Genomic DNA, 18,633 nt, shown 5'->3' on the forward strand with positions numbered 1-18,633 from the left:
TGGGAAAGAACAGCCCAGACAGAGGAACAGCAGTGCAGGGAAGCAGAGATAAGGTCGGGGTTGGGGGGACAGAGGTAGAGATGAGAAACGAAGAGTAGCCCCCCGTAGAAGCATCTGGAAAACACTTCACATCATACATCTCAGATGCAGCTGGAGTGAAGAAGCAGCCAGGCCACTCAAGGGCGCTAAGCTGCAACAGCTATCTTAGATTCTATTCTGAGGCAAGAGAAAACCATTTAAGGTTTGGAACTCAGGCAGAACTTGATCGATTTGCATTTCTAGCAGATTTAGAGGTGCTGGTGGCAAGAGGCTGGAAACCAGGACTGGTATGCCACGAAAAAATTGTATCTTACGTTGGTTTCCACTGAGACAGACCCTGAGACAAGGTCTTGGGTTCAGAGAGTATATTCGGGGGGTGATCTCAGGAAGCACATGTAAGAAAGTGGGGAAAGTGAGGCAGGGAAGAGAGAAAAGCCAATAATGGGGATAATGGGCATATTAATGAGTGGATTACTGCTGTGGGGAACTGGGGTTCCGTCTCACTGGGGACCCACTGAAGAAGTGAGTAGAACAAACCTCAACAAGGTCTTGGGGAGGGATGAGGAAGCTGGGGCATTTATCCACCAACCCTCACCCCTTATCTGTTGAATGCTACCCCAGAGGCATCAAATCCTTGACAATTTTTGGTTAGTTTGTTGGCTGTGATGATCCTTCAACAGACAAAAGCAGAGAGACACAGATGCTCGAGGTAGGAAGACGCCCAAGGGCAGATGTCCACTGCCGCTGCAGATGAATTCAGAAATAGCCCAAAGTATATGGAATTGGGGAACAACAGGGTTTGCTACAAATTACTGCTCAGTTTCACTAGAAAGTAGGTAAAGCAAGAAAAATGCAAATGATTTTCAAATTCCATTAACATTTCCTAAATAAATTTCTCACTTTTTATCAAAAACTGAAGCCTGCTAAGCTGATGTATGTTGCATGTGTATTTTATCGGATAAAACTGATGGCATATCATGGGGACCATATTCAAAATATTTAACAAATGGAACAGCAAAGGCAGTGACCATTCCGAATGGGCCGTGATCCCTTGCAAATTCTTTCGGGGCCTTTAGGTGTGGACCCACTGAACACCACTGCTGCCATATTTTCTAAAAATGCTCCCAGAGTAAGGTAGGAATGGAACAGGGAAGGCTCAGTTGCAAATGTAGAGTTTTTATGTAAGGGGGAATTGATTTTGGATCTGCAGCTACGTAAAGCTTGAAAAAGAAAGTGCGGCCTGACCCAGTGGCATGAGGAAGCCAGAGGGATCTTGGATGAGTTCCTTCAAGGAAAAGCCTGTCTTCTGGGCAAACTCAGCATTGACATTACAAACATGAATCCAAGACAGGAATTCCAATGCATGAACACTATCTACTGACTGCAAACACAGGTTTTCTAACCAATCTGCCTCCCTGCTGCAAATGGGGAATAAAAGTGCTAGTTATCCAAATTACAGTCCAAGGTCAACGTGAGATTAAGGTCTTGTATCTGAAGGTAAAATATTTCAAACCGTTTTCGTGGCTTCCAACTTGGAGACACTGTTATCGTAGTGGCCTCCCAGCAAGGAACGGCTTTATACATTTTAACAGCTCACTGCTGGCTCCCTGGTCCTGGGGTGGAGTTACATGGGTAGAGTAGAATTTAAACACTGTGATCACAGGTCACTGTTGTAACAAAATTGCTGTGGTGGCAGTTTAGTTACTAGAAGAAGCCTGATCGATGAAGACAAAAATTGGTCTGGTACCAGCTGTTGTCCCAACACCACGCGTCCAATTATTTTGCTGACTGTATATATCACTCCCCTCCTCTACTCCAAACTGACTCTTACACATGGCTCATTCTTTTCACTAACCTAAATACAAGTTAAGGAAGGACTGGACACTCTGGCCTTCTTCCATACCATATTTTGCATCTCATTTTCACGCTGCCTGAAGTTAGATTTGGGTTGGGCTTTCTGTGGTCCTAACAACCATGTGAGCATTGATTCTGTGGCTGAAGTCCTCCCTTAGATACCGCTAACTGCAGTAGGCTTCTAACCAAACCCACCTTTTCTAAAGACATCTTCTAGGAGAGTGAAAACATCTGGGTAAAAACTTCACCAGGTATTTACCCAGCAGACTTCTTCTTAATGACAGGCCCTATTTTCCTTCTTCTGACGTATGTCTGACCAAGGAGCTGATCTTTCTTTTCACAGTCTTCCTCCATCTCTGATTTGAATGTTTTTTACCTTTTAGAAGAACAGGTGTGGCCTCAGGGTCCTTGAGGTTGGGGTAGCTTCTTTTTACAGATAAAACTCACTGCTTTAAAACAAACCTAGTCCTGATGTCTCCCCATGTACTGGGTCATCTGCTTCCCTGCCCCTCTCCATCCTTCCAAATCAGTGGACAATCAAAAGGCAAGTTTAAAATTTAATGATGCAACATGAGGAAGCACAATAATTTGACCTGAAGCAACTGAATGTAGGAAAATGGCCCTAATGCTCCAAGAAGACAGCACTTCAGAATTCCTGGATCTAGCGTCTGGCTTCCTAACAGTGGTGTTGCCTCTCACTTAAACTTTATTCAGCTTTAGAATATAGATATAACAGATATTATCCTATCCTCACATTTGTCGATGGAGAAACAGAGTCTCTGAGATGAAGTGACTCACACAGTTATGAACTGCAGGACCAACGTATAAATGCAGGTCTTGAGATTCTGAATTCCATATGCTTCTCTCATAGCACATGGCCTCCACCCTTCTCCTCCTCCAGTAGCTTCACAAGGTACTTTTTGAAATTCTTTGTGGCTTAAATTAGGTCTCCTTGTCTTTCAGATAACATGAATTTTTGTCCTAGTCATCTCTCTAAAGTTCCTGCACTCTGTTAAGCAACAGAGTAAAACATGCCCTAAGTGGGGCCCATTAACTGAATAATAAAGGCAAAACTGGGCCCATTCTGAAGGCAACCATGGGGTTAGCTACCCACAGAGAACATGGGACTCCAAAGAGGAATTCATTCCAGGTGGATACCCACAGAGGTTTAAAGAGATTAGGAAATGAATATGAGACAGAGAGAGATAGCAAAATAAATTCAAAATTGAGAAAAAGAACATTAGTTAAATAATCTCAAAGCATTTCATACTGTGCACACCGGGACAGAAGATTAGCCCAGAAATAAACTTAATAAATTTAATTTGAGAAATTTAATATAAATTTACAAAAAATTACCAGATCTACTTATCAACGGCTCCTTATTAAAATCTATGAACACACCACATACGTATTTTAACACTTTCCCATCTGTATGTACAAAAGAGCTTACGGGCCAAATCCATGAGAAAAAGGGATTTCTCCCCCTCGTCTCAGCTTACTGAACACCACAGGGTGGCATTTTCATTACCCATTCCCCCACCTTCCTCCATCATCCACCAGACAGGAGCTTCACAATGGTTTCATAAAATGTTTTAAACGAAGGTACTTCATTTAAAGGCCACTGATGAATTTCTCCGATAAGGCATGCATAGTATTCTCTCTCCATGCAGATCCACGGAAATACATAAAAAACCCTGCAAACATGTTGGAGTACCACTAATGCTAATAATACAATTTTCGCACTTTGCAGTAACCAAGTATATGTTAACATAAGAGAAAGTACTATCTCATTTAAGCCCTACTGACAAGTGAGATTCTGTCTTATTGTCCTTGTTAGAAAAGAAATCAAGTGCTGATCTAGGACTTGCACCCGGGAGCACAGGCTGCTTCCTTCTGTTTAGAGGAAGTGCTAAGAGCCCCAGCCCAAGGGCATTATGTTGAATTCCAGTTAAAACTGTAGGACAGAAAATAGAACAGTAACTTTTTCGTGTCTGGCAAGACTTCATCTGTCATAAATATACGGAATATTGATGACAAATAGGAGATAACCAATTTGGAAACTGCAAAAATCACTCACTTTTGTCATGAGAAAGCTCATTAAGAGCCCCATCAAGTCACTCTTATTTATATATAATTAAAATATGCTTTGATTCCCCAGAGTACAGCATATTAGAAAAGAAAATTCTAACGGTGAGAGAAGGTACTAAAAGTAGGCTGTTGAGAGCTGACCATTGAGGAAGGTCAGACAGAAGAACTCAAAAAGCAGAGCAGAAAAGCCTGTCAACCATACACGTACCTACAAGCTGGGGCACTTATTCCTGTGTTAGGCACGGGATAATAATGATTGCTTATGATAACGTTCCGGAGTTAAAGATTAGGATGTTCATTATACTGTTTTGGGAAGTAGTTCATTATACTGTTTTAAAAGCTATATCTCTAAATTAGTTAAATAAGAAACACTATGGTATACAACGGGTTTTCAGAAAACTTGACCAACTAGAATGATTCCCATGTTAAAGGTTCTGAATAATAACAATGGCTAAGAATGAACAATGAAATGAACTTGTCTGTGTGTCCTGCTGTTAAAGCTTTGCATTAATTGTCTCACTGAATCCTAACCACCAGACCAGGAGGTAGATAATTTTGGTATCTGTAGGTTACAGATGAGGAAACTGAGGAAGAGGGAGGTTAAGGAACTTACTCAAGTCATCAGCTAGTGAGTAGAGGTGCCAGGATTTGAACATAGGCTGTTTGTTCCAAAGCAAAAACACTGGATTTAGCCATACCAGTTTTTAACGGTTGTGTTTCTAGGCCTTTCCCTAATATCCAACCATAGGAAAACCCCAGTTCTCAATAGCGCATTTATAAATCAGTTGTTTGAAGTTCAGACCTTACATCATTCATACAACAGTCATTTCTTGAGCATCAGCTGTCAGGCGCTGTATTGGGTACTAGAAATAGAGATGGACAAAACACGACTCCCGCTCCGAATGAACTAACAGGATAAAAGGAAGACGGACATAGAAACAATTAACTACCATACAACGTGCATTTATGGGCGGTCACTCTCAGGTCAAGGAAGATGCGGTGCCATGTCTGGTGGCTGGTAGCCTAGAGAAGCACTTTTTATAATGCACAGGCTCGGGGCGCCTGGGTGGCTCGGTCGGTTAAGCGTCCGACTTCGGCTCAGGTCATGATCTCGCGGTCCGTGAGTTCGAGCCCCGCATCAGGCTCTGTGCTGACAGCTCAGAGCCTGGAGCCTGTTTCAGATTCTGTGTCTCCCTCTCTCTGACCCTCCCCCGTTCATGCTCTGTCTCTCTCTGTCTCAAAAATAAATAAACGTTAAAAAAAAAAAAAAAAAATTTATAATGCACAGGCTCTCATGAAAACTAAAAATAGCCCTGACCTCTGCACCTCCCTAAGCTACCCTGAGCTCTAAGTTCACCAAAGCTCTGGAGGCAGCAGGGAAGGGGTGTGGACAGTAGCACCTGAGTAACATGTTATGTTCACCCATCTTTAATGATGGACTCTCTGGTTCCAGTCAGCAAATGGGCATGAGATTCCCCCACTCTATTCAATCTGCAGGTAGGGGGCCGCCCTGGCCAGCTATGTACAATGCCTGGCTCATCTGCAGGCTGAGCAGGTTATGTTTCCCGAAAAGTATGGAAAAAAACCTCTCTCCTGATCCGTCATAAAAATAGACCAACCACTACCAAAACAAAAAAAGAAAAACTTCCATTACGCCCACCTTTGGTTTCCTGAACACTCTCTTTGGGAAGCAATTCAGTGTGCTCTTCCCAGAAAACTTAGCTGCAACTTTCCTATATTTATATATATATTTAATGAACTTCACAAATAATACATTCTCATTGTAAAAAAAAAGTTAAAAGATGGAAAGTCGCTATGTGCCCCAGCTGTGGTTTTGGTCCTTCTTGGAAATGGACGAAGTAGAAATAGGTGTCCTGCAGCTGCCACACACAGAATCCTTCTGGATCCAACCTCATATGGACACTAGAATGTCTTGATATAAGGAAAAGATGAGAATGTGAATGGGCCCATCAGCAACCATTCATCCTCACTTTGGGCACAAGCAGGACAAAGAGAAAAGAAAATGACTGAGGGAAACTGGGAGGGAAGAACCTAGACAAAAATGATTGTGGGATCAGAGCCCAAGCGTCACCTCTCCATCTCTAGTTATGTGTCCCTGCCTCTCTAACCTTATGCTTTGTTTTTTCACACAAGGTGGGTGTGGAATTAATTCATTGCCAAGTGCAGATTCTAATGCAAAGAGCACCAACTTCAGTAATTTGTTTTAACAAATCCAAAGCCCAACTCCCACAGCCAATTTGCAATGCTGGCTGAGTCACGGAGGGGTCACAGACAAGATTTCTCAGTCTATTTGCCTCTATTCTTAGGGATCATCTTAGAGCAAAAACAAAAAGAGAACAAAAAATAATGAGGATCTATTCACACTGCAGGTTTTTAATATGTTTGGAATTAAACAGCACTATCTTCACAACAGTTAGTAGAGTCACTGCTCTCCCAAGACAGAAGGTCCTTCATACCTAATGCTCCCCAGGGTCTTAAGAACAGTCACAAAGAAAGAGATTCAGACCAGCCCTTGGCTAGGTGTATTCCAGGATGCAGGCAGCAAGGGCAGAGGGAGAGGTCTTTACTCTGAGAGGCACACCGAAGTGTGCAAGAGGGCTGGGTCTAATTGGTGTCATAGCCCGACAAGGTATAAAGAAAGCCTGGAAGAGGAAGGTTTGTCTGGAGTAGGGAGTGGCTTGTCATCTGGGTCTTGGACTGGACTTTAAACTCTTCTCTTTAAACTCAATGACAGCAAGGAAATCTTTATAAATAAAGATTTATATCATCGCACTTGTACATATCTTCAGCTGTGTGACTGTTGAATTAGGAAAGAAAAGGTAGCAGCTGAAGGGCTAAGGAGGAAAGACCTGGAGCCGCTCTGATATTTTCTAAAAAATACAGTCCCAGGACCGTATTTGTAATGAATGGAAGACAGTTGAGATGTCTTGGCTTCCAGAGTATTCTCTAACAAATTCTTTTAAATTTTAATTGTCATCTTAAATGTACATGTATGCACACACACAGTAGCATCCCTCTGAACCAAGGTTTCAGTAGGACACGTGAGAATATTTCAAGACAAGATGAAAATAGGACGAATCTTAGAGTTCTTAGGGGTCTCCCAATGCCTAGTCTTGAGTATCAGCCATTCCTCTTTTGTCTGACTATATTGAGGGTGCAATCATAGACACATTGTAGTCACTGTGGAAAAAATCATTGAACTTTGTATTCAATGATTTACACTCTGTCCTCTAAAGTAGCATCTCCAATTAAAGAGCCCCATTACCTTCCCTGAGCTGGTGGTGTATTATAACAATCAATGGCATTTGACTAATGCACCCAAGGAATGGGCATTCAATAAACGTGTTCCAGTCAGTCTGAACTGTTCATAGACAACGAGAGCCTAAGTGAGGTGGGGTTGGCAAAACCGCTGCTGCTTGGGAAGCTGGAAAGAAAAGCAAGAATTTCCTCAGCTGTTCAGCCTCTCGGACAAGATTTCAAAAACATAATCTCTAACTCATGGCAAAGAGAGGGCATGTTTGGTGACACAACAGCTTTTACTTTTTTGTGCAGGACAGTATGACTGCAACAGAACTCCCATGAGTATTAAATCCTACACTATAAGAAATACACAACCAGGGCTTGGCAACTAGCAGACCATCCAGATGGCTTAAAAAGTTCCTTAACCTAAAAGTTGTAAATTGTAAAGACAGGCATAACAATGCTGCTACGATTGCTCACCAGAAGCCAGTCAGTCATATATTTTCAAAAAGAATCCTAGCTTTGCACATATATGCCTCTGAAGAGTTGTGTTAACAGGGACTAAAAGTACCAGTAAAAACCATTTAACAGTTAATATATATTTGGTAGAAACAATAAAGCTGAAACAAGGTGATAATCTATACACTAGAGAGGTATAGTTGATTCCAGGAGAGAAGGACTGTAGAAACTAAGTTACAATTTAGAAACTAAATACAGGTATTTGAATTACCCAGGTGTCTCAGAAATTGGATTTTAGATTTATGTGATTTTAGTTCTCACATCTTTTCATGTCACCTCAAAGGTAGGTGGTGTGTAATGAGAAGGATATGGGACCCAGCACCAGAAGACTTGCTCCTGGGCTCTGCTTCTCTCCTGTTGTATGGCTCAAACAGGCTGATTAACTTCTCTAAGCTTCAGATTCTTTATTTGTAAAACCAGTAATAGGACCCTAACCAACTGCCGCCCGGCCCTCCTGACTGGGAGGATTAAAGAACCATGGAAGAGTAAATGGGAAAGTGCCTGGAATATACTACCTTCACAAGAAATGTTTTTTTGGATCCGAAGGACTTACCCTCGTTTTAATATATATTTGCCTTGGATGATCATTTGCTTATCTCCATAATGCTACCATCTCAAAAAAACCGTTGCAACTCCCCTGTGGAATTTCCTTCAGTGCCAAGAGCAATTTGTTTCCTCTTTTTGTCAGAATGTATAATATCCCTTCAAATGAGGTCTAGGAAATGGGGACCTTATTTCCATTTTACAACTGAAAGCCTAGGCACAGAAGGGTTAAGTGATTTACTCAAGGATATAAAATGGGTCAGAAGCTGAGATAAATCATCTAGATTTTGTGCCTCACCCTCCACAACACTCCATCTAACCCTGGACTCTGGGAGGCATTTCTCCAAGTTCTTGAAAAGCGATGTCCTGTGATTGCCACATTTCACTTGAGTCAGCTCTCTCTCCGGCAGACAACATGCCAATACCCATCAAAACACTCTGCTGAGAGCCTCCACACCTCAAAAATCAGGAAAAATGGAAGGCGAGTGAATTCACAAGTTTCCCTTTTGAGCAACATTCTGAAACTCGAATAAGAAAAGTCTTATTGATGTCTCTAATTCCTGCAAATTAGCAGGATTTCAGATATGATACAGTCTGGTTTGATAATGATGGAACCTTATAGGGAGAAGTAACTGTCTCTTTTTTTCGCCTTAGAAGATATATGTGAGGGGCGCCTGGGTGGCTCAGTCGGTTAAGTGTCAGACTTCAGCTCAGGTCATGATCTCACCGCTTGTGAGTTCGAGCCCTGTGTCAGACTCTGTGCTGACAGCTCAGAGCTTGGAGCCTGCTTCTGATTCTGTCTCGCGCGCGCTCTCTCTCTCTCTGTCCCTCCCCCACTCGTGCTCTCTCTCTAAAATAAATACACATTAAAAAAAATTTTAAAAAGAAAATATATGTGGCTTTTTGTGAATTAAAAGCAGTGGGCCACTGGCCAAGCCACATTTAGGTAAGTTATCTGAATCCCAAGGCTGGCAGGTGGCGTTTATTTTTCTTATTCTAATAGAAATAAATATACACGTTTTATACCAAATTTTTAAATTGAGCAAAAGGTGCTACAGCTCTTTTGAAAACATTTCAAAGGTTTTGATCAAAACCTAAATATTCCCAAGCTGCTCATCCAAATAGCATAATCCTTAATATACATTCAGTTTGATGGCTTTACACAGGATTTTTATGGACTTAAATATCAACTTATAGATAGGATAAAATCATAAAATCATTTTAGGAATAAGAAACAGGCAAAAGATAAATAACCTCACCGGCTATATCCATGCGTATAAAAGCAGAATGCTGGTGATATTCCTGGTCACTCTAAGACATTCCACAGCAACTGAAATGAGCCATTACCATCTAGAATTAATTATATGGGTTTCAGAACTTTGTAACTGAAGCCATAGCCCCATCTTAGAGCTCGTCTTCAAGGTTGTGGCTGCTCAAAAACAGGAATAGGAAAACAAATCCTGACATAAACCGATACAGGCCACAGCTGCTTAAGGGGGATAAAAAGCTTAAAGACTGAGCTGGCATTTTTTTCCCTCTCCCATGAAGCTTTAAAGTCTCCACAAGTTTAATTGGACCCTAATTTCAAAAAAGATATTCTGGACAGCTTCTCAAAATTGGGAACTGGCTTGGTAATATATATACAAGATATAGATATAAATACACCAGCCACATACATATGTAATACAGCATAGTGTACAGGGTCCTGATGTAAAATGCATTCCTACTTTGGGCTGCCATTCTAGGGGATACCATAGAAAAGGCTTAAAAAGCAGGGCAGCAGATACCCTCAATCCCTCTAATTGGTAAGCTCAGGCAAAAGCAGCCGTGACAGCATAGGGAGGCTAGGTGGGAAAGAAGTGGGAATAAGAGATGAGGAGGTGATTCCAGGGGAGTGCAGTACCCCCGGGGTACCAGAGTTTCCAGGATGGCTCCTAGTTTGAGCTGATCATTCCCTGGGAGCGAGGAGTTCACCTTTAGGGCGTCCCCAGCTATTAAACACCTATGATTTCCACTGCATTGTCTCCATGAAGGGTGTCAGAAATAGTATCTACAGCTCAGGTGAAAAGATATTTTATGGATTCTTTTCATATTTTATATTGTGTGAGCTCAGACTTCCAGGCTTCAATTTAGATATTGGACATAATCCCTACCCTCTAGCTGTCTATATCAGACTGAACAGATAAACAAAAGGATCCCCATGCAAGAACAGAAATAGAATGACATTAGGCTGAATATATGCAATTGCCACTTTTGTAGGCCCAAAGTGGTTGAATATTAGCAATTTTGTATGGCTCAACTTAGTAAAAGTCACCAGATGCAGTGAGGGATCAAATGGCTTAGTGACTGGGCTTACAACTTGAAGATTGAGTCGAGTTGTTCTGAACACACTCCCTAGTCCTATATACCCCACACAGTGACATGGGTGAAGATATCTAAATACCAGAGACCAATTTTTTGTTATTTTCAATACACAAAATCTAGCATTAACTCTTTTCAAGATGTTGGCCTTCCTTTGCTTTCTACTATTTTCCTCAAAATATACAGGTATAAAATTACCCATAGGGAAAGAACTTTTAAAATATATATATTTTTTAAATGTTTATTTTTGAGGGAGAGAGAGAGAGAACGCGCATGAGCGGGGTTGATTTCCTATGATTTCCATAGGGGTTGGGGCAGAGGGAGGGGGACAAAGGATCTGAAGTGGGCTCCACGTTGACAGCAGAGAGCCTGATGTGGGCTCAAACTCACAAACCGAACCGTGAGATCATGACCCGAGGTGAAGTCGGATGCTGAATCGAATGAGCCACCCAGGTGCTCCAACAAAAAGATTTCTAATATTTTCATTGGGGAGGGTCAAAATAGCGCATATTAGTTGTTTGCTTTTTAACTTGTTGCTATTCACGAGAACACAATACATAAATGAATTTATCAAGGCTTCAGGCTTGTTTTTTTTTTTTTCTCATAATAAACTTTCTATTTGAAAAGAATTTAATTGTTTATGAAGAGCTTTCCCGTTTTATCTCACTTAGGCTCCCTAAAAATCCATGAGCTAAGGATTAGTATTCACACTTTACAGAAAAGGAAATGAATCATTCTAGAGATTCTCATAGAGGAGAAGAAAGCCAGTTTTGTTTTTTAACTTAACCTTTGGCTTCCGAATAAGTTTTTGGTTGGCTTCAGATTTGGTACCATAAACACTTACTAAGCACCTACCAGATGCCAGGCCCTTGACTGGCTGTTTTTCCTTGTGTTATTTTTCATTTTTTGACAAACACTTTATTTAGCAGGAAGTCAAGCCTTTCTGAAGTGTGCAAAAACTTAGAAGTCAGGACATTCATCTGGGTCAAGAGTAGATATCTCTGCTTTTAGAAAAAAATTATCTGAAGAGCCCTTCTTCTTCACGTAGGCTACTTTAAGCCCTTTCAAGTGCCATTCACATTAAAGAATAAGTAACAAAGATGAGACCTAGGTTGTGTCACTTAGATGGCCTTGGGTAGTCTCAAGTTGAAGAAGTGTTCCTGGGACTTTAAAAACAAAGGACTCAAAACCTCCTATGATTTAGACAAAGTAAATTTTCCTTTTCCACATGAGCTATGGACAATATAAAGTGATGATACTAAGCTCTTGTGCTAATAAAAGTGCCTTTTGAAGAGGCTTTCTTGGGTGAACACTTTACCATTCTCATAAATCTGTCTTGCTCACTGCTCTACAGATCATGCCTAGAATAATGCCTGGTACACAATAAGAGTCAATGAATGAATGGAAACAAGCACACAGATAGCTTAAAGACACACGGGGTAAAATGCCAGCCCCTCCAAGACTGAGGAACATCTCAAAGAACAAATATTATAGAACCTCTTCTCACTCCTGAAAGAAATTAGTTGGCTAATACTATTAGCTGGGGAATGCAGTGTTTGTTATGTCTCAAAAATGACACAATAAAATAAAATCTTGATTTTATGCTGTGAATGGTAGTTGGTCAGGGGCAGTATAAGGTAGCCTCTGTCTTATTCCAACTTTGGACCAGCTCTCAACTGTTGTAGTCAAAATGGTTCTCCAGCCACCTACACTCTGATTTCTGAACAAACATCAGGAGCTCCTGTGGAAGATCACCATTAGTTCTAAGGCAAAATGACATATGTGGATGATTGCAGCGTTGTCTAGGTCTCTGGATGAACTGCCGTCCTCCCCAGAGGCCTAGAATGGCCTGAAAAACGTAGGACTCATTTTGCGAGGGAGAGACGAGTCGTCTGTCTGTGTAGCTCCACATGCCTCTCCGCTGCAGAATGAGCTGAGGACGCTGACAGATTTGCCCTGATGCTAGTATTTTGGGAAGACCACATCCACAGGTCTTTCCTTCTGCGGTGCTCCAAATGTGACTTAATATAAGCTTATATTTGTTCCAACACCGAATTTTAGAATTTAGTTGTTTGTTTTAAGAGTTTGAAGCCCTTCCTACATTCTCCTCTTTTAGATTAGGAAAAACTATAGGACTCCACTTAGTTATGATGAAGCTGGACCATAATTCTGTCCTCCAAATGAACAGAAATGTCAGCTTCAGACAAATAGCTGCCTGCCGTGTTCAGATCTCTGCACAAATTAATGCTTTAAGCAAGGTATGAGCACGGGACACCTGAGTGGTTCAGCCGGTTAAGGGTCAGACTATTGATTTTGGCTAAAGTCATAATCTCATGGTTTGTGGGATCGAGTCCCGAGTCGGGCTCTGCGCTTACAGTGCAGAGCCTGCTTTTGATTCTCTGTCTCCCTCTCTGCCCCTCTCCCACTCATGCTCACTCTTTCTCTCCCTCAAAATAAATACACATATCTATGTAAAAGAATTACGACACCATTGACAGGACAGAATTATACACTTAGCTCCTCACCCCGCTCCAAGGCTCCTCCCACTCTGCGTGCCCCTCCACATTTCTCTTTTTAAAACTTAGAATGAAAAAGTAGAGATGGTCTGTGTTATGTAAGAGCACGTTATTATGCAGTCCACTCTAATTCCACAAAATGAAATACAGGACTCATATTTTCCAGAAGCACTGGGATGTCAAAACAAATTTAGAGTTCTCTGAGGATTGCAAGTGAACCTTGAAGCAAAGGTCTGTCTTTCAGTTAAGCATTATCATTAAGGATATGAGTTGTGTGAATAATATTGATCAAAAAACATTTAATTCATGTTTTTATTATTTCAGATATTGATTACTGGGATGCCCGTTTTGTTAGGTGGCCCAATAATCTGTTCATTTGATTCCAATCTGTTCAAAATGCAATTGCATGCCTGGATGATAAGAGCCCAACAACTGAAGCATGCCCCACCTTCTCCAGTTTCTCGGTCATCGATTAACAGTTAAAATTCGGATTAACTTAGGTACGACCCGATGTGAATTTATGAAAAGTGTTCCGCTTTCTTTTTCTCATTATAGTTAACATATATCCTATATTCTTCAACAAAATAGCTTTAAATATGTTAAATAAGCAATGTAAATATTTATTTTTCTGTCCTAAGCCACTAGACTTCTTCCATGTCACATGAAACCTTTCCAAAATATAGTTAGAATTCAAAGGTTCAAAAGAATTTCTTAAATATTTACCCCTTTGCCTTTATAGGCTGGCCTGGATGAACATTAGTCTGTGCCCATTTGATCAGGGTAAAACTGAACAAGGCTAGCAGATTTAGTTCTCTTTTTGACCACAACTTGCACATGGCCATGTCCTCAGTTGCAAATCTATTTTACTCCCACAGTGCTAAAAAAAAAATTAGACTCTTCCCATCATTTCTGGTTTTAAAGTGACATAGGTACAGTTTCAGATGATGAGGAATCTGTTTTTATAAGCAAAGGGGTACTTCTGTGAACGTTCGTGTTTAGGCTTAAAAGTCTTTTCTCTTGGATGACTCCTCAGACCACAAGTAAAACAGACTCATTTACCTTTTGCTTTCCAGTGTAGGTTAAAATATTAAAGGCTCTGTGTCTCCTTGCCCCACTAGCCCTGCTGACCCCCTGCACTGCTCCAGGATCACTCGATTACCTCAAGGACACAAAAAGACCTGGAGGAAACAAAGAAGCCAACTGAGTGGCTAAGTAGACTTTTTTTTTTTTTAATTCAAAACACAGAAAGGCAAAGCACTTTTTATTTTAATAACCAGTTATGGGACAAAAAAGGCTTTTGAGTTCCAAATCTTTGGTTTAATTAGAGGGATAATTTCCATCAAGTTTATCTATAAATAATAGAGTAAGAAAGAATGTAAGAAGGTTTCAGAGTTAGTGTTTCAGCCCCAAAGCAGATCAATATAACAGAATAGATAATGATGGTGAGGTGTCTTTGAGGGAAGTGCTTGGGAGAGAGAGTAATTTATTAGCAAATTAATGTGGTGGGTCAGAGAAAGAGGCCTCTCTCCTGAATGCCCCATTCTGGGGTCAAGTCCCACTTGAATTTGGAGGAGATTTCCAAGCAGAAATCCCTATCTTACTTCCTTAGGTGAGGGCTGGTGTGACCCAAGCGTGGAAGTCAATAGCATATAAATATTAACAGAAGGCTCAGGAATGGATGGAACTCCCACCCTATTCCTCCCAAAGTCAGAAAAGAACAGTGCCCCTGAATATCACCTGTATTTTAATAAAAGTAAAAAGAAAGATAAACTCACAGAGACCACAATGTAGGAGAGCACCAAGAAGCTACAAGAAAACTATATTTCAAAGAAGATGGTGTTCTACGGTGTCAAATGCTGTAGAAAGATTAAGGACTCAGAATCCCCTTCACATTCAGAACAAGTAGACAGTGGACAACTTTAGCTAGAGGGGCTTTCATGAAGTGGCTGAGGTAGAATTTAAACCATAGTGGTTGAGGAGTGTTTGGGGAAGGAAGGACCCAAGAAATGTAGGCTATCGCTTTGGGAAGTTTAGCTATAAAAGGGGAGAAAAAGTTAGGGAGATTAAAGAGTATGTAGGGAAGATAAAGGTTTTGTTGTATCTTTTTTTTTTTTCTTTTAAGATTGGAGCAGGTAGAGTCCCAGTACACTCTGATGAGCAGGATCCACTAGAGATGAAAAGGTGAAAGTTATAGCAAATAGAATAAAGTGTGCATAAAGCAAGCAACCCATAAAGATGGAGGTGAATGAGCTGTAGAACACAGGTGGAGAAATCAGGGGAGGGAAAAAGCTCTTCTATTTTAACCTGTGGAAAGGTGGAAGGGATGTACATAAATGGACAATTTAAAAAATATGTATGTATTAAGTCACCAATATTTGCAATGCCTTCCTCTCACTCAGAATGATTTCCCTGCTGAACTATCTATGACTTGTGCTGACTGAGGTAAGGGGTGGGAGGAAAATGACAGACATCAAGATGGACTAGTCTGTTCTACCTATGAAGGAATGAGATCAGACAGACAGGAGTAAGATAAGGTGAATTCACATGGGGGCAGGGGAAGAGGCAGAGAAGGAGGACAGAAAAAGAGTATATATATCTTCCTCAACTTATGATAGGGTTATCGTAAGTTATCAACAGGTTAATACACCCAATGGAAGTTGAAAATGCATTTAATACATCTAACCTACTGAGCAGCATAGCTTAGCTTAGCCTACCTTAAACGTTCTCAGAACACTTACATTAGCTTACAGTTGGGCAAAATCATCTAATACAAAGCCTGTTTTATAATATAGTGTTGAATATCTCATATAATTTATTGCCTACTTTACTGAAAGTGAAACACAGAATGTGTTTTGGTTATTTACCCTTGTGTATTGGTTATTTACCCTTGTGATCACATGGCAACTGGGAGCCCAGCATCACAAGAGAATATGGTACTGCCTATCCCTAGCCTGGGAAACGATCAAAAGTCAAAATTCAACGTTTGGTTTCTACTGAATGCATATTGCTTTCACATGATTGTAAAGTCACAAAATCATTAAGGTGAACCACCCTAAGTCAGGAGCATCTGTAAATTGATGGCTGCCATGAGAAGCCAGACTTTGGGGAGAAAGACATCTATAAACAATTTTTAGGAAATCTGGCTATGTGTTCTGGGATTAGTTCCCCCTCTTGTTCATGGCTGACTCCTCAAGAAATTTTCAGTAAAGACTTTCATTGCCTTCCAAGGCTTTGGGGAGTCAGATTTGACTTTCACCATGTTGAACTGTACTCAAGGCAATTGGTTTAATTGGGGTTATGCAGGTAATAGATTTGGTGGCAAGAAGTTGAAATCCTGAATGCCAAGAGGTAAGGCTATCTACTGATGTGATTTGGTCAAAGATTGGAGAAAAGTTAAAAAGTCTTCAAATAGGTGTTGGGAAGAGAATGTCAGGAATATATTAGAAAACTATATAAGGACTGCTGGGCTATAGTGAGAGGTCCAATTGAGATTGGAGGTCATAAAGCGATCACAGCGTCAATCTGGACAGTAACATGATTTCCTCAAGCAGTGCTTAGCCATCTGGTTGGAGGCTGGAGAAAGAACACAACTGCTTTGATTAAAGGTTGGTATTTATTTGGCCTGGTAGGTGCCAAGGGCTGGCATATATCTGTTTTATTCATTTCCAAGTATCTAATACTACAATGCCTGACAAACAGGAATTATTCAACACATCTTTATTAAATGGATGAACGAGAGAACTGAAAATATTGGTAAGAGGGTGGTTGAAATGATAGGCCACGGTATCCACACTGAATAGGGAAGGCAGAGATGACAAGAGGGGGCTAAAAGGGGAAACTTAAGAGGACCAAAAGTTCCCATCCCCAGGTCTACCCATCACATGAGTGGCATCACAACTCAAGAAACAACTTGTCTGAGTCTTAAGCACCCCCTAGTGGCTGATCCAGCAAGCTATTAGGCCCAGTGGTCTCCCTTATTTCTTACTCCTTAAGAGCAACATACTCCTCTTTTCAATGCCAGAACTCTGTCAACTTCCCTTCATGCAATATCTTTCTCACTCATTCTTCAAACCTGCTCTTTCTCCTCTTTCTTTTAACTTTTGTTCCAGTTACCTTTGGTATCCCTCCTTCCTTCTTCCCCTTTTAATCTTTTCCATATTCCCTTTCCTTTTTCAATGTGTGAAAACAATCCTGGTCATGGCAGGTATTATTAAAGGTAAAGTTCAGTAGGGGCGCCTGAGTGGCTCGGTCGGTTAAGCGTCCAACTTCGGCTCAGGTCATGATCTCATGGTCCGTGAGTTCGAGCCCCGTGTCGGGCTCTGCGCTGACAGCTCAGAGCCTGGAGCCTGTTTCAGATTCTGTGTCTTCCTCTCTCTCTGCCCCTACCCTGTTCATGCTCTGTCTCTCTCTGTCTCAAAAATAAATAAACGTTAAAAAAATTTTTTTTAAAAAAGGTAAAGTTCAAGGAGGACAAGGAAATCCCTACATTTCAAGATTAAAGAAATCAAAGTCTCTTAAAGTCAGTGAAAGTGGGCATCAATTTTAAAATAGCCACATCCCATACCATCTTGTAATTAAGCTGCACTTCTCCAAGTACCGGCATTCAAAACATTTTCCATTCTTATTCTTACTGCTTATGTTTTAATTATTAACATAAAAGTCTTTTTGCTATTAATTTTTTATTGCAAATGTACATGATTTCTACTGTAGGATGAGTTGTGTAGACTTTTGCAAAGTAACCCAAGGATGTTTACAACACTATTCTGATAAAGGATTTGCAAATGAGCATTTGACCACAACCTATTTGCCAGTTGGTGGTTTGGCTTCAATTTCCTGAAAAATCACAATAAATTATTTAAGGAATAACAGTTGTCAAACTTTCTGACAAGTCATAATGAATGGTTAAGTTCTGAAAGGTCAACCAGCTATCTTTTGGCTTCCATCTCCTCTTCAAAACCAAGCTATTTTGAGAATTTCCATTCCTCATGCTCTTTTTCTTCCCAATCCTGACACTATTTGTATCCTTTCAGTGGCATTTTTTTTTAACTCAGGAAAACTTAAATAAGTTCCAAGATTGCAGAAGAGCCTTATTATTTGCAGATTGTGGGTCTTGTCTGGGAAAAACTCCAAACATAGATTTGCCATTTTAGGCAATTCCTTTGAATTCTCACTCTATTGTCAGTGTTAGTCCTATATTATTGGTTTATTATTGATTTTTTTCCCTTTCCTTTTACATAAGTTAACTAGGCACTCCAATTTCCTCTTCTCTCTTCTTATGTTTTCTTGGTTTATAAGTCCCTGAAGAACTGTATTGTTTCAGCTTTGGGGGGTTTGGAGAACAAACCACACACACACACACACACACACACACACACACACACACACACGAACCTGCCATTATCACAAACCCATAATCTTGGCTCTCAGCCCTCATGGTTGTTCCTTCTTTATA

At 40.6% G+C, this 18,633-nt stretch overlaps 1 protein-coding gene across 7 annotated transcripts in view; it reads right to left on the reverse strand.

Moving 5' to 3' along the window:
- The window catches only part of RAPGEF4 (Rap guanine nucleotide exchange factor 4), a 289,302-nt gene that overhangs the window by 154,602 nt on the left and 116,067 nt on the right, over window positions 1-18,633 (reverse strand). The window contains exon 1 of one of the 7 annotated variants that reach the window (XM_060621681.2): window positions 9,564-9,652. The exons of the other annotated variants lie outside the window; for them this stretch is intronic. The gene's annotated coding sequence lies outside the window, so the exon portion shown is untranslated. Of the gene's footprint in view, window positions 1-9,563; window positions 9,653-18,633 lie in introns of those variants that run through there. 7 annotated transcript variants of the gene reach the window in all.

This window comes from Panthera onca, chromosome C1 (assembly GCF_046562875.1).
Source record: "Panthera onca isolate mPanOnc1 chromosome C1, mPanOnc1 haplotype 2, whole genome shotgun sequence".
NCBI lineage: Eukaryota > Metazoa > Chordata > Mammalia > Carnivora > Felidae > Panthera > Panthera onca.